Source organism: Protopterus annectens, chromosome 8.part1, assembly GCF_019279795.1.
Source record: "Protopterus annectens isolate FY-2018-M chromosome 8.part1, PAN1.0, whole genome shotgun sequence".
NCBI classification, from domain to species: domain Eukaryota; kingdom Metazoa; phylum Chordata; order Ceratodontiformes; family Protopteridae; genus Protopterus; species Protopterus annectens.
In genome coordinates, this window is record NC_056742.1 from 159,396,187 (window position 1) to 159,410,857 (window position 14,671).

Below are 14,671 nucleotides of genomic sequence, written 5' to 3' on the forward strand. Positions count from 1 at the left end.
TACAAGATATAGATTCCTCAGGATGCCATTTGGAATAAATTCTGCAAGCGAAGTCTTTCAGCGTGCAATGGAGCAAATTTTCCAGGTTATCCTTGTGCCATAATTGTAGATGATTTATTGGTTGGAGGCAATGGTGAAGTACAGCATGACAGAAACCTTAGGAAAGTTCTAGACATAGCACGTGAAGTGAACTTAAGGCTCATTTCTCTAAAGTACAAATTCAGACTACCAGATGTTACATATGTAGGTCATTTACAGGCTTGCGACCAGACCCATCCAAGCAAGAAGCCATTCTTGAGATGCCAGCACTAGATAATGTTCAATCACAACAATGTTTTCTTGGTATGGTTAAATATTTAGGCACATTTATACCAGACTTCATTGAGTTGAAAGCACCTTTGAGAGAGCTGACGTGCAAAAATGTCACATGGTCTTGGGTGGAACAGCACCAGAGAGCATATGAAGACCTTCAAGCAGAAAATTGCCACCTCACCTACATTAAGGTACTGTGATTTCATTAAACCTCTAACTCTTTCCCGTGATGCTTCAAAATTTGGTCTTGGTACAGTTATTCTTCAAGAAGGCAGACCAGTAGCTTATGCATCTAGAACTCTTACCTAAACTGAAAAGTAATATGCTCAAATTGAGAAAGAACCTTTGGCAATGGTATTTGCATGTTTAAAGTTTCATGATTAAATTTATGGTCCAGCTATTCAGATTGAGACTGATCATCAACCTGTAGTCACTATTTTAAAGAAGCCTATGCATTCAGCTCCAGCTAGATTACAAAGAATGATGCTCAAATTGCAAAAGTACAACTTCAAAATGGTGTATACAAAAGGCAAACTTCTTTATCTGGCTGATACATTATCCAGATTGCCCAGAAATACAATGGAACAGCTTCATGCAGAGAATTTTGAATATGATGTCATGAAAGTGAGAACTTTTCAACCATGAGACTTGATGAGCTGAGAGATCATACAAAGACTGATCCAATTTTGCAAAAGCTCAACCACTACATTAATGTTGGATGGCTGTCAAAGGAATCTAGCGTACCATCTGAAGTGCAAACTTATTTTCCTTACAGAGATGAAATGTTGATGGACGATGGCATTATTTTCAAAGGTCCTAAAACTGTTGTTCCTGCTTCCTTACAACACGGATATATCCAGATTTTGCATCATGGTCACCCATGTTCTGAATCTACCAAAAGAAGGGAGAGAGGACTAGTATTTCGGCCTTCTCTGGCAAAAGACATTGATAAAGTACTTTCTTCTTGTTCAGTATACAGTAGTACTAAACCGCATTTGCGAAAAGAACCACTTCAGCTAAGTCAAGTTCCTGAACTACTGAACTACCTTGGTCAACAGTAGCCACTGATATATTTGAGTGGAATAACCAGCATTACTTAGTGTTGGCAGACTCTTATTCAAACTGGTTTGAGATTGATTTACTACCTAATCTAATGTCCACTACTGTTATCACTAAGTTGAAACATCATTTCTCAGTCCATGGTAGTCCACACAAAGATATTTCTGACAATGGTACCCACCTTACCAGTCAGTTATTTCAGAAATTTGCAAAAGAATGGGACTTCGTACATGTTACTAGTAGTCCAGAATATCCACAGTCAAATGGACTAGCTGAACATGCAGTGCAGAGTACAAAGCAATTACTAGAGAAATTAAAGCATGATAATACTGATGTCTTTTTGAATTTACTCAATCTCAGAAACATACTATGTGACGATATACTTAGCTCACCTGCTCAGAGACTTTTATCTAGGCAAACCAGAACAGCATTCCCTGCCAGTTCCAGTTTGTTGAGGCCTAAAGCTAAGAACAACAGAACAATCAGAGCCCAACTATTCAGAAAGCATTTCTTCCAGAAGACCAGCTATGATAAACCGAGCAGATTTTTTTGTCCGTTGAAAGAAGGAGAGACAGTGAAGATATAAACGGCAAAAAGTTTTGACCAGATTGGTCAAGTAACAGGCATATGTGCCAAGCCAAGATCCTACTTCATAGAATCTGAGTACAGGAAATATCGCAGACATCTTCTTGTTTCAGAATCAAAATTGCAGCATTGTACCGGTGATACAGACTCTAGATCTCAGAGCAATCCAGATAATGTTCCTGTTGCAGAACATGTCTTAATTTCTGTTTCCATTCCTGATGATTTTCCTGATGTCCCCAAAGTTGAACATTTAGCAGAGATAGTCCCAGTTGCTAGACCTAATTCTAATTTCTATGTCACACGATTTGGCCGTATTTCCAGACCTAGTGTGAAATACACAACAACCTGGACATAATTGGCTATATGTGCTTAATTCTGTATAATTGCATATCAATCAATGTCAATATTGCATGACTCATTTCTCAAAGAGGGAGGATGTAGAATAGTGTGTCTGCTGCACCTTTAAGAAACATTTCAAGGACAGTATGTGCATATAAATAGCAAGCACGTGTAAGCTTCAGTGGCATTTTGAGAGTGCAGCCAGAGAGTGAGCATGTATGAGTGTAATAGCTAGTTTCTTTATAAGTTTATTTAAGTTAAAGTTATTAAACTTCAATCCTGATGTGTTTGTACATAATAAAGCTACTTGAACAGAACCCAAAAAGGCTCGTCTATTTTATCCTGACCGGACAAGCGACATGTCCGATTTGATTTGCGGATGTGTACCATTTATATTAGGGCAGGGTCCAAGACTGCTCTGTAGGTCAGGCACAGGTTGCCTATCAGCAGCTTGTATGATACAGAGTTACAGTGACAGGGATTTTAGTCTGTTCATGTAAGTCATGTTTTGGAGGCCATGGATTCTCTTGGTTAGAAACCTCTGTGGTCTCTTCAGTTGCCGCAGGTGTCTGGTGAGATACATACAGAAGGGAGCATTGTACTCATTCAGTGGTCTGATAAGGGTCGAATACAGCAGAGCTATAACCTCCTTAATCTTGGATATGATGCCCTTATTTATGAGATGCACAATGTAAAAAGCTTTCTTTACCACTATGGACACATGGCGATAGAAGGTTAGATTGCTATCAACCTGTTTTCCCAAGTCTTGTATCACCGGGTTTGAGCTTAGAGGGTTGCTATCTATATTGTAATTAGCAGGGTTACTTATTTGCCAAAGGGGATAATGAGGCATTTTTTTACATTTAGTTTTAGTCCATGACTTTGGCACCAATCATTTGTCTGAGTCAGCCCCTTCTGTAACATGTTTACATTGTTGGGTAAATCAGTGATTGTGCCCTCAGAGAAATAGATTCCAAGCAGAATAGGGCTCAGCACAGATCCTTGTGGTACCCCACTGGTAACTGGTCTACTGGTGGAGGTGGTCCCACAACTTTGACAGTATGCATTCTATCGGTGAACCAGTTGGCTACTCATCTAGTGATGTATGGGTTTATCCTCAGCTGGGAGAGTTTCTCAATGATCCCTGAGTAGGGATTGTATCAAAAGCCTAATTTAAATCAAGATAGGTGGTATGTACTGCTCTGCACTCATCCATGGCTTTGGTGACATTCCTAAAGAAGTCCACTAGATTTAATAAGCAAGATTTACCCTAGATAAAACCAAACTGGATTGGGTCAAGAGTTTTAAGGGCACCTGTGTCCTTGTTGATAAGGTCCATGATAATTCTTTCCATGGACTTGCAGATAAGACTGGTTAGTCTTATGGTTCTGTAGATTCCTGGGTCGGTTGATGGACCGCCATTTTGCAAGGGGATTACTGTTCCTGTTCTCCAGTGTGCTAGAACAACAATGCCAGTGCTCAGACTATGGTTAAAGAGAGTGCCTGGTCCCATAGAGGCCATGTTTTTGGCCTTGGAGTGTGCTTGTATGAAATGTTCTTTGGAGATACTTGTTAGTGGACTGGTTTCAGGAATGCTTTGGGATATGGCTGGTGGGGATGGGGGAATGAAGTTATTTCCAAATCTGTCAGCTGTTATGTTGGCAATTTCCTCAGGTTCAGTGTGAGTGGTACCATCCACTATAAGTTCAGCACACATCTGGGCATTCCCTTTTAGGTTTTGGATGTAGCTAAAGAATGCCTTATGCTTGGTTGCCTTTAGCTAGGGTTGCTATTTTAGCCTCGTAACTATCCTTACAGAACTTTATAAGATATCAGATTTGCTTGTTCAAGCTGTGGAGGGCATTCTTCCTCTGTTGAGTAATTTCCCTCTTGTTCTTAGATATCAGTTTCTTTCTTTTGTTATATAACTAATATATACTTACACTCCACCAGGGTGACTTGTTTTTTTTGGGAGGACCTGGTTTTAGTCACGTCAAGTACAGCTGAGTCAATGCATTTGTTTAAGTGGCTGTAAAGGGCATTTGTGTACTCTTCTGAGAAGGAGTTATTGTTGGCCATGTTAGTAGATGCTTTGAAACTTTTTATACGATCACTGGCAACGTTTTTCAGTTTTTTTGCTCCTGTGGGGGTGTAAGGTCTGATCTTTACTTCAAACGAATACATGTGTATATATATATATATATATATATATATATATATATATATATATATATATATATAGATAGCTGCTGAATATGGAATTTCAAATAGTAACCCAAAGTGAAAATGAATACATTCACCACTATGGTTTGATGTATTCAATATAGTAGGAGGTGACGTCACTCACTTCCTGCTATGCACATTAACCTACAGTCAATGGTACATTCTACTATTTTGCAGGGGCACTCCCTGCACCCCCCCCCACCCCCGACACATTAATATACCAACTATGAGATCGCACTACAGTGAGGAACTGGGCTAATTCCCTGTTGCTCACTGAAGCGCAACCTCCCTGCACGATGCTGAACCGCTGTAGTATAAGTTGATCGATTTTGGGTCGATATTCTGCAATCATCAACAGGCAACTAAATGGCAACAAACTCTTTCAGCATTTCAGCAATTCTCAGCTGGTGTTCCTCAAGGTTTAACACTTGACCCCCTTCTATTTAATATTTTCATAAATAAACTTCATTCCGCTACAAGACCTGCCACTCTCGTACACTGTGCCGATGACTAAACCCTTGTCTGCTCTGCCTCATCCATAACAGATTTACAGGAAATCAGTCAAAAATATTTCACTGACATTGAAATATGGCTAAAAATTCTAACTTGCTGCTCGGTGCCAAAATAACCCCAAGCTTATGCTACATCCTCCAAAACAACACCTTAACCAGAAATACACATTTCATATTACCTCAAGTAATACCAAAAAATAGAAACCATAAGCGAAACTAAACTACTTGGAGTCATACTAGTTGACAATTTCAAATTTTATTACCACATACTTCATTCCATCAAGAAAACCTACCCCAAAACTCGAATCCCTCTACAGGGCCAAACAGTACCTGGCAGAGCAAGGATTACATTAGCAGCAATATACCTCCTTCATTCTCTGTTACATGCTTCCTGTATTCTTATAAATATTACAGTATGTATAAAACTAAAATAGCCTCTTACTACTATACAACAGCTAAATTTGCAACCAGCCAACTTATAAAGCACACCACTTTTTTGTATTAAAACAATTTAACTGGCTTCAACTCCCAAACCAGGTGACATACAACTAGTCATTGCCCACAGCCTATTGTACTATTCAGACAAAGGGTCAGCATTACAAAACACTCTACTGTTCACAACACTGAAAATTACTCAAATTGTTCAAAATACTTTATTCACCCACTAGACTTTCGCTTTAGCCATGAATGCTTACTATGTATCAATAAGACATTCAAACTGCTGGAGACTCTGACTACTCCCATTATGTGTCAAAACTCAGGAATGAAGTCCCCATGCAGTTAAAACAGATAGAAAATTTGCTTAAATAATACTTATACCAACGATGGCTCTGTTCTTCCTGCACACCTGGCTAGCGTTACTCAGATTACTTTTCTCCAACTCTTACAACCACTTTGGTTCCCAATTTTTGTACCTTATCACTCCTCCTCATACTGCACTATTTCCTAAATTCTTATTCGGCCTCCTTCTCTCACACCCCAACAATAACTACAATTCCTCCTCTGTCCATTTATCTTCCTGCTCATTCCCATAATTTCTCCTTTCATACCTATACTTATCATCAATTTTTAAGCTGCATTACTACTTGTCTGCCTGTAAGTTAATACTAACATCAAAAACACCCCAGCTTGATCTTTTCACCTGCAGCTATAATGTTATAAATACATTCATTAGTACTGTATTTTATTTTTCTGTTCAATAATTAACCAATCTGTGTTAATTTCTCTCTTGTTGTTTGAGTTAAAATGATGTGTTCATGTAAGAAATATTTAAAAAAACATGTAAATAAACTTGTATAGATATTTTTACCCTGCAATTATAAATGTGCATCACATGTAACTGAAATGTGGAGCTTTTCACCCTGAGCCTCCTTTGAAAATGGATTTTACCAGATTGGACTTTTACCGGTCAACAAAGACAAATAAACAAATAATAAATAAATTGATGACGTGGTGCTTTGTTTTTTATGTGCAGTTCTTTGACACTGGGTCCAGAACATTGCTGTGAACCAGTTCCTGCACCTGATTAGCAAATATTAATTAAATAAAACCAGAGAAGTGGTAGAAATACAAGTGATGGTGCTTAGGAACAGACAGGCAAAGCAAAGACCAAATATTTTGCTACCATGATTTTTTTTTGAGTGACCTCACAGACTTTATATCCATGTGCAAGATTATTTCTGCATATTTACTCATCAACAGTGTAGCAATGGAAAATTGATGGAACTAGAAAAAATAAAATACAGCTAACAACTGTCACCCATGAAGACAGATTTTAATGACTGATTTTAATCAAAACAATGGACTTTGTCAAAATAAATATTATCAACAAAAATTCCATTAAATAATAATAAGTTACAGAAAACAATGGATGAAATAGTCCCATGACCAACCACTATAAACATCTCAAAAGCATCAAATATATTTATAAGACATGTTAATAAGAGGTATAACAATTAGTTTACATGTTTTACAATGTTTGCAGTTTGGCTGCCTGTATTTTCATGTATAAGTGAATTCTTAAATGGTTCACAGAGATTCAAAAGCACCTAACATATATGTCTTTCTTAAGCCAAGGTACAAGTCCAGACATGAAAATGTAACAGTTTTATCACAGTTTAAAGTGTAAGCTAAAAACAGTTAAGCTGTCTCTACAACAGGATGAAGATAAGAGGATAAGTCAGGGTGTAAGTAGAAAACCACTTTCATAAAGCTGACTCTCATATTGAAATTCTGCATGAAGATTCATCAAACGTGGGAACAAATGTCATACCTGCTTAGTGTGAAATTATACAGATATAAAGTTAAATGGGACACAGAGGGGCACATCTACCATATAGTATGCCACAGACCCATTTCAAATAGATGCTATCTCCTCACTTTCATATCATGTTTTCCCATTCAATCATAAAATCCATAACAACTCCTGTAAAATAACTCAGGCAGAGTTATTCAAGTGTCCAAGGGAACATCACATGAGATAAGGCTGAAAAAAACAAGTTCAAACTGAGAAAAATTACTTAGTGCATGAGGGCACTGAATGCTGATGAAGTAAAAGTGCCAAGAATTTGCTTGCGAATAATGTCTCTATGCCAAGTGTCATGATTTCTTACTAGAAATGGCTGTGTAGTGGTAGGAATCCAGCATTAAATGATTCCTGCTGGTTTCAGATGGAATACTGCATAGCCAGCTTTTAGGATGGTGGAGAAACTGCTGCTTGAATGTTTGTATTTCCTAGTTGTGTCAGAGAGTGGAATCTGAATCCTTAATAGTCTCATTAAATGTAAATTGTATGTTTCAGAGAACTTATCTGAATAAAGCTATCATACCTACAGCTGAAACAGCATAATAGGTGTCATTACATCACCAGAATAAGATTGTGAAAATCTATGGAAAATTTATCTAAAATGGTTCTGTTTGCCAGATGAGAGAAAGTGTCCAGAGTTGAGTATCAGGATGCAAAATACTGCCCCTATCTAACCAGGCCAGCAGTGAGTAGTACTGGTGTAAAGATTGGATGGTAAACTTTTGGAAGGGACTTCTATTCCTTAAATCTGTAAGCATGACAGCATGTATACTAATGGCAGCTCTATGTCAACTGAACATAAAAATTAATAATTTTGTCATCTTAGACATGTTATATTTATGACTTATATAATCCATTTCCTGAGCTTATGGAGGTGCAGTATCAGAGCTGTGCTGACCTAGATTCACAGACTGCCAGTACCCTCCCTCAAGCCACACCTCCTTTCTCCAGGAGGACCATACCTGTTAATCGTGGCATATATTTGTGAATACCTCTCCAGACATCTAGGTTATGTTTAAAGGAAGATATTGAGTGATACTGATTAACATGTAAGGGAAGTTTATTCCATGGCTTTGGCGGTGCTGAGTTATAAACCTGTCTTGCAACCATGTTTTATCTGTTGGTGAAGATTTAGTTCCTTAGTTCTGGTACTGATTGAGCCATTGTACCTGCAGAGATAAAAGAGGTCAAAGACAGCCAGGTCTCTTGTGGCACTGTGAGTTAGAGATAGGTTCATAGGTGTGTTCTAGGCTAATGGCCCTGGAGCCTTTACAAGCCTAACCCATAGGATTACTCTGGCATCGTGCCACCTGACCTTAGTTCCCAGTACCTCTGTTGAGTAGAGCCATTGGAGTGATCCTCGGGGTGAATTTTCTATTTCCCATCCACTCATCAATATTTCTCTTGAAGAGGGCTAGTGAGGTGCTCTGTTTGACATGTATGGGAAGTCTATTTCATAGCATGGGCATTCTCTGTGTTATGAACCTGTCCCTCCAGCACGTTCTGTTGATTGTGGTAATGAGGTTGAGGTCTCTGGAGCATGAAGTGTGGAGGGAGTGGAATTTCTTTAGATGTAGCATTTCTAACAGAGCTGGGTCAGACATGGCTTTGTAAATAAAGCAGAGATCACCTCTATGTAGGCAATATGAGACAGAGAATAGTTGGAGTTTTTTGAGTCTGTCCATATAGGACAAGTGTTTAAGGCCTAGGATCCTCTTTGTGAGGTACTTTTGTGGCCTCTCCAGTTGTTGCAGGTGTCTAGTGAGGTACATGCTCGATAGGGCATTGTACTCGATGATTGGCCTAATGAGGGAAGAGTAGAGGGAGACAATATCCTCTTTCTTCCTGGATGCAAAAGCTTTAGTAATGAGATGTGTCACATAGAAGGACTTTCTGACCACAGTGGCAATGTGGTGGCCAAAAGAGAGGTTGCTATAATCCTGTGTTCCCAGATCTCTCATAATGCCTTTTGTGTTCAGTTGACTACCATTGATGTGGTAATTCATGGGAACCGGGTTTTTATCAAAGGGGATGATGACATATTTTCTTGCAATGAGCTTAAGGCCATGGTTTTGACACCAGTCACTGGTCTCAGTGAGACCTTTCTTTGTGATGTCAACATCACTTGGGGAGTTAATAATAACTCCCAAATTGCAATCATCTGCGAACATTGTCAGCCAGAGTCCCTTTGTGTTGGCCTGGATATCAGAGAAGTAGATGCCAAACAGAAGAGGACCCAGCACCGAACCCTGTGGGACACTACTTGTGACTGTTCGGCAGTCTGACTTGGAGTCAGTTACTTTCACAATGTGGGTTCTATCTGTGAGCCAGTTTGCAACTCACCTGGTGATATAGGGGTTGATGCCTAGCTTAGTAAATTTTTCTATGATTCCAGAGTGGGGAATGGTATCAAAGGCCTTGGCCAGATATAGGTAGGCTGTATAAACCACCTTGCCTTCATCCACAGCTCTGGTGACTGACTCAAATAAGTCGACAAAGTTGAGCAGCGATGATCTACCCTTCAAAAAACCAAACTGTGTGATATCCAGAGTTTGGAGATTCCCTATATCTTTGTTTATTAGGTCCATGATGATGCGTTTCATAGCTTTGCATATCAGACTCATCAGGCTAATGGGGCGAAAGTTCCCAGGGTCTGTATTCACTCCTCCTTTGTGGAGAGGGATGACTGTAGCAGTGCGCCATTCAGTAGGGACAAAGCCTGAGGTGAGGCTGTGATTGAACCAGGGCACACAGGTGAGGTGCCAGTTTACTCTGTAGTTCATGTAGAACACAGCCAGGGATATTGTCAGATCCCATAGAAGCTGTATTCTTGGCCTTGGACAGTGCTGTTTTAACCTGTGCAGCAGTAATGCTGGGTGTCTGGTAATCTACTTGTATTATGATTGGTTCTTTGGGGGAGGGGAGAGAGGGGTAAAGTTGGCACTGAGTCCATCAGCCAGTATATTGGTAATATCTGTTGTCTCGGTATAGGAGGTACCATTGTGCAGTAGCTCAGAGCAAATCTGGGTATTGCCGTGGAGATTCTTTGCAAAACTATAGAAGGCCTTGTGGTTGTCTTTACTATCTGCTGCAATTCTTTTTTCATAGCTAGCTTTAGAGGATTTGATGTGGGATCTCAACTTTTTGCTGAGGCTGATAAGGGAGTTTTTCAAGTCATGGGACTTCACCTCATTCCACATCAGTTTCCTCCTTCTGTTGTAGAGTTTGTTTATAGCAGGGGACCACCAGATTGGCTGCCTTTTTTTGGAGGAGCGTGTCTTGGTTCTATTGGGTATGGCGAGATCCATGCATTTGTGTACGTGTTCATACAGTGCATTAGTGTATGATTTGGTGGTCATGCAACTGTTCTACATTTGCATGGGTGCCATGAAGTTAGCCATCTCTGTTTTTAGGAGCCCAAAGTTAGCTTTGGAGAAGTTTTTCATGGTGGTTACCTTTGCGAGGGTGGGGGTGGGAGGGATGTGAATTTCCAATGTGATTAGTTTGTGGATGGATCTAACCAGGGAGGAGTTGACTATTTGTGTAGAGCAACGGTTGTCCATGTTAGTAATGAACAGGTCATGGATGTTGCTACCTCTAGTGGGAGTAAGAACAAGCTGGTCCAGGGCATTGGAATTAATGAATTTCAGGAAATGTTGGGCAAGTGTATTGGTACATGAGTAATTTTCCCAGTTAATGGAGGGGTAGTTGAAGTCACCCAGTATGAGAGTGTTAGGTTGGACCCTAATATTCTTCAGGGTGCTTAGGAATGTGGAATGTGAGTCTTGGGGCATGGTTGGGAACCTATAGCAGGCTACTACCTGAATCGCTGTCTTACCCAATGTTAGCTGAATCTGAAGTATTTCTGATGCATTATGTTGGGCCACTAGTCTGGAGGTATGCACATCCTTTTTGAATATGGAAACACCATTGCCTTTGGAGCTTTGGCCCAAGTTCTGGTGCCGAAAGATGTGGAATGAGTTATAGCCTGGTGGTGCAGGAATGCTTTCTGCTGCCTTGAACCAGGTCTCTGTTGCAGCACAAATGTCGATGTTCTCCATTTTAAGGAGTGCTTTGAGCAAGTGCATTTTGAGATTTAGACTTCTAGTGTTCAGCAGCATGACCCTCAGATTGCATTTGTTTGTAGCTGTTATGGTGGTAATTTGTTCTTTGGATTACCACCTAAAAAAGGCACTTTAGGGGTGGCAGAAGCCTTGGCCAGTACCCAGAAGCCCAGGGGTGACAGATGCAGTCCATCTCTGGCAAAGCATCGAGGTCTGTCAATCATATCATCCTAGGCAGACAGATACTGGATCCCCTTAGAATGACACCAGAAATTTAGTCAATTGTTAAATTAATAATTTTCTGCTTGTAATGTGGTATCATTCTGGGTGATGGTAGGATGCTGCTCAGGGCTAGGGTCATACCCAGCTGGACTACATAATCCTAGAGCTCTTCCATGTCTCTTTTCATGTAGTCCAGGGAGGTAATTCTCAGGTCATTCACACCCATATGTACAATGACAGAGTCATATTTGTACCTGTTGTTGAGGGACCTGATTGCATGCATTATGTGGTGGATCCTGGCACCTGACTGTTACTTTCTCCTTATTCAACCTAGTGAGTGGGACATTAGTGTACCTCATTATCGAGTCACCTATGACTAGTGTGTTGGGCATGCTGTTTTTCCTTAGGGGCTTTGGTTGAGTGTCACACTGTTTAGGAGAGTTATGTGTCTCGTGATTATTGCTGTGTTGTGTTGTGGTCGTCGAGTGCGTTTCTGCCTTGGAGGCCTCAGCTGTTTGGGTAGATTTTTATTGAGAGCCTCCACGAAGGTGGGTGTGTGGTTTGTGTTTTTATGTGAAGGCATTGCTGGTGTGTGTTCTACAGAGATATGTGTTTCATGTGGTATGGTGCAAGTGTTGACCTTCTCCTCTTGGCCAGCAATTCCGGTCTTGGCTGGAGAGTGCGTGACTTCCAATTTGGATATATAAATGTATCTCTCGCAAGTCTGAGTGTTAGGAGGTAAGAGAAGAGGGTTGTCAGTGTACAAGAGAAATCTTGACGAGTGGATGGGAGATCGTAGGTTTACCCCGGGGGTCATCTCTGTATCACTACTAGACAGAGGCACAGTAAACTAAACCCTAAATGGGCGTAGTATTCTCATCCTAAGGGGTAGTGAAAGTCACACACACTCTGGCTAGGCTTATAAATGCCCTAGGGCAGATAGCCTACTACGAACCTATGAACCTATGAGGCAGTTGCTACATTGCTTCAGGATGCCCAAGTTCACTAGGTTAATAGGAGAAAGCACAGGGAACTGACCTTTAGACATGTCTGGAGGGGTGGGCATTAATAATAAGTACTGGAGCAGTTTCCTTGTAGAACGTTTAGTGCTGGCAGCACTTTTGTGTGCTACAATAATTGCTACAAGAAGTCTGGTAAAGTGCTAGACTAATAAGCTAGTAAAAGTGAAGGAGAGGAGAGAACTAGGAGATCTAAGGGAGAGAATTGAAGAGCAGACTTTGGCACTGCTCAGAAGCTTACAAACAGTCCTGGATACAGCAGATCTGTATCTGGACTAGACTACTTACAGGAAAGGTGGGAAACAAGTGCAAATGTAGGCTTTTAAACAGAAAGTTGAAAGAGATTTAAAAACTGTCCAAACGGCCAATAAACTACAGTTTCTGGGCCACAAAACACTCCTCTTGTGGTAGATAGGCTACCTAGTGATTACCACTCCCACTGATAAGCTAGAAGGCTGCCCTCCAACACAGAAAGGCTTGCTGGGCTCAGAAGCTTACATACAGTCCTGGATACATCAAATCTGTATCTGGACTAAACTAGTTACAGGAAAGGCGGGAAAAGCACAAACACAGGCTTTAAGACCAGAAAGTTGAAAGAGATAGAAAAACTGCCCAAACGGCCAATAAACTATAATTTCTGGGCCAGAAACCACATCTCTTGTGGTAGATAGACTAACTAGTGCCTATCACTCAGATCTCCCCTTAAAAGCCTATAATACACTAAGTAAAAGGATAGTGCTTCTAGCCGGTCTTGATTGCTCAGGGACTTCAGGCCTGTAATCTTTTTGATTAGAAGCCTTTGTCTTCTTTGTAATTGTTTGATGTGTTTAGTGAAATACATCCTGAAAAAGGTATTTGCAAAATAATTGGTTTGATCAGTGCTGAATATAAGGGATTGTTAATAGGTTCATAGGTGTTTACTAGGCTAATGACCACAGAGGCCTTTTTAAACCGAGTCATGCATCCCAAATCTCTGACAAGTTCTGATACCCTTGATAAATGTAGGCAGAGGTTTGGGAGATGACACATTTACAAGCAGGGGCCTGGGAAATATACCATTTGTAGGCTGCCTGTGTCCATTAGAGACATAGGTGCCAAATCAGGGATGAATTTCCTGTTTCCCATTCAATTGTCCAAGTTGCACTTTAATTGGGTTAGGGAGGAACTCTGCTTCACATGGATGGTGAGACTGTTTCATAGATGGAGTAGTCTATGGGATACATATCTGTTTGTCCAGCAGCTCCTATTTATAACACAGGAAAAATTTAAGTCTATAGAATGGGTAATTCCGGTTCTGTTTGTTTTGTGGATATGCAGGAGCTCCATCAGAGTAGGGTCTGACAATGTCCTGTATGCCAGATATAGATCTCCCCTCAGAAGCCTGTAGGAGACATAATACTGGGATAGGGTCTTGAGGTGGTCTGCATAGGACATTTTACTTATACCCTGTATTCTTTTAGTGATGAACCTCTGGATGATCAAATTGTTGGATATGTCTGTTAGATACAAACCAATGGGGGCATTGTACTCAATGACAGGTCTGATGAATGCCAACCTTTACCTCTTTAGACCATGAAGATATTCCTTTTGAAACTAGTTCTATTAAATAAAATGATTTCCTAACAAGCATTGTTACATGATTGTCAAAAGATAAGGGGTTATGAACCCAAGTTCATAAGTCCCTGACTAAACTTTCATTTTGAAGTGGTATGTTGTTTATATATTATGAAAAAGAAGGGGTTGTCTGGCAAAAGTGGCACTAGTACACTTTGTAACATTTTTTATTCACCAAGAGGCTATCTTGGAGAGTTCATGCTGGATGGTTTGAGTGTCAGAGGGTATCTTAACAACAATCCCCAGTTTGCAATCATCAGCAAACTTTGCTAGCCATAGATCTTGGCTTTTCTTGCTGATCTGAAAAAATAAGGCCAAAAAGGAGACTTCTCAGCACTCTGCCCTGAGGGGCATGCTGGCCATTTTCATACATTCTTATGAGACTCCTGCAATTCACACTGTGTGCATTCTGTCTTT